Here is a 2,922-nt window from a genome sequence, read left to right as displayed (position 1 = left end):
CCTCTGGCAATCACCAATCTGTTCTCTGTATCTATTGGTTCAGGTTTTTTGGTTTGTTTTATTTTTAAGATACCACATAGAAGTGAGATCATACAGTATTTGCCTTTCTCTGTCTGAGTTATTTCACTTAGCATAATGCCTTCAAGGTCCATCCATGTTGTAAATGGCAGGGTTTCCTTTTTTTGTGGCCAAACTGTGTTATCCATTTGTCTCTTTATGGACAGCCACTTTACTTTGTATCAGGGGCTTAGAGGGCTTTTATTCCTTTACTCTCATTCTAACGGGGTCTTGGGAAAACACCCAGCGAATGCACATTACAAGGACAGTTGCCACTCAAGTGTCTGCTTTCCAGCTTCCAAAATTGTATTGCTGTCATTCCTCTTCTGTTCTTCCTATGCTTGTAGTTTTGTCTTTAAATATATATATGATATATATGTCAGTTTGAATATATATGTGTATATATAGGTGGGCTGTGTCTGGGAGGAGCAGGCCATGATAGTATATATATCTATATATACACATATACACACACTAGTTGTTAAAAAGCTGAAATATTTCCCCTTTGGTTGGTAAACAGACATTAACCTGAGTCCTTAAGTATCCCCCATAGCTCCTGTGAGACCCCAATTCAACAGCTGATGGCATAAGGCCTGGTTTAGCAGGGAGTGGCCAGCCTCTTCCCTGAGTCTTCCTGCCTCTGACCACCCCGAGTGTCACTCTTGCTTGGGAGGATGAGGAGCCACACGCATGAAGCTGAACCTGAAGCCTCGTCTCTAGCTTGAAGAGGCTCCCTGGGCGACTGACTGCTGGCTAGATTTGTAAGCGATTGGCACAGATGGCAGAGCTGGGGTTCAGAGAGACCTTGAGTCTAACCCTGACATCCTGCTTTTGGAGAAGCATCCTCATTCTCTGAGTCTCAGTTTCCCCATCACTGAAAAGGGAATGAAGCTCTCTGGTGCAAGGGGCTGTTGGGAAATTAGAAAAGATAACTGTGTGTTCAGAGCCTGTGCCTGTCCAGGAAGGGGCCGCACCAGTAACTTTCTTTAGGAATGCCTGTAACTCTCTAGAAGGCCGCCAGGTGGAGCCATTGGCACCGTGACGAAGAGCAGGAACCTTAGACTTGGGGCGGGGGCAGCTGCGTCTTCCGAGTACGATTTTGTTTGCTATTTTTTCTTTTAAAAAGGTGTCCCCCCCACCCCCAACCACTCCCACTCCCACTCCCGGTGATAGAATCAGAGTCTCTAGGTTGGAGTTACGATGTCTGTGTTTTAACAAGTGATTTTGGTCCACGCTATGACAATCTGGGACCCACCGATTTAGAGCACCAGGCGCCGAATCCAGGCCTCCCTCCCTCCCCTCGGGTCTGGGGCCTCCCCCTCGGTTCTCCATTGCTTTGGTCCAGGGCCTTCAAGCCCACTGTGAGATGAGTCCCCGGGCTTGATGGGATGACCCCATTGGAGTCCATTTCCCAGCCTTGACCTTCGCAGTCCCTTCAGGGCGCCACTCCCCCGCCCCCCCCGGCCCCACCCCCAAGCCCCGTGTACGGGGCCTGGGCTGAGGAGTGTCTTAGACCTTGCGGCCTGTACTTGGCCCTTGGGAGGAGGCCTGCATCCCATGTTGGAAGCTAACTGGATAAGTAATGCTTATCACAGAACCTTCGACTTTTGGTAATACCTAACTCAGCAACGTGAACCAGGGCAAGATGGGCCAAGAGGCGACTGAAACGATCTGGGTTTACAGACGATGGGACGGGGTGGGAAGAGAGCAGTTGGGGAGACTGAGGAAGTGATCAGGATGAGAAGGGGAGGTGACAGACAGGAAAGGGGCTAGAAAAGCCATGCTCCTCCAGCTGTGTTCTAAAGACCAGCAGAAGCCACCTGGGGGCTTGTCAGAAATGTGGGATCTCAGGCCTCTGAGACCTGCTGGATCAGAATGTACATTTTAGCGAGACCCTGGGTGATTTAGGTGTACCTGCAAGTCTGAAAAACCTTGGTCTAAGGTGCCAGCTAGGTTTCTGGCTGTTGTGACATCATCCGTGATAGAGGACACAGGACGAGGAGCAGGAGCGGGCAGAGAGTAGGGAAGGACATAAGTTTCATTTAGGTCAACAGGGTCTAAAGTGCCTGAGGACACCCAGGTGGGCTGTGTCTGGGAGGAGCAGGCCATGAGCCTGAAGCTTGGCAGAGGGTGGAGTCTGGGGGAGGGAGGGGGTGCAAGTGTGGGAGCTGGGAGCACACCTGTGGTGGCTGAAGTCCCAGGTGCTAGTGAAATTCCTCTACGTGGGTGGGTGGCAGTGAAGGTGTCCTGGTGGCCCAGCTGATATGTGGTGGATTGGACTTGAACTTAGCTCTTCTAATTCCGTAGTGAGAGCCAGGACATGCCTATGGTTCAGACAAGTATCCTCAGTCCTATGGGGATTCTCAGGTTTGTGTCATCTACCCGGAACCGCGCCTCAGAGTTGTAGCTTCTTTATGACAACTTGTGCACCTGTCATCTCCACCCATTCCTTTACTGGCATCTGACACCTGTGGTCCCCGATAGTTGACAGCTGTTCCCCACTGCCCCTGAGTCCGCTGCTGTCTGAGTGTCCTCTCAGGGGATGCAGGCTGTATGTGGGCAGTCCCTGTTCTCACCACCCAAGTCTTGTTGATTCTGCTGCCCATGTCCATCCACTTCTCATTCCTACCACTGTCACCCTGGCCCAGGAACATCCCCTTAAATCAGATGACTACCATGTCCTCAAAGTTGTGTCCCAGGATCCTGCCTTGGCCTCTCCAACCCACTCTGCCCACAGAGGGAGCTTCCTCCTAGGCGCCTATGGTGGCTCCCGGTTGCTCTTAGAACAAAGCCCATTGTGCCACCAGGTCCTCAGCGTGTGAGCATCCCCACGCCAGCCTCCCTGTTGCTTCTGCACCCTAGTCC

This window comes from Pteropus vampyrus, unplaced genomic scaffold (assembly GCF_000151845.1).
Source record: "Pteropus vampyrus isolate Shadow unplaced genomic scaffold, Pvam_2.0 Scaffold197, whole genome shotgun sequence".
Classification (NCBI taxonomy): Eukaryota; Metazoa; Chordata; class Mammalia; order Chiroptera; family Pteropodidae; genus Pteropus; species Pteropus vampyrus.
Note: the sequence above shows the minus strand (reverse complement) of the source record.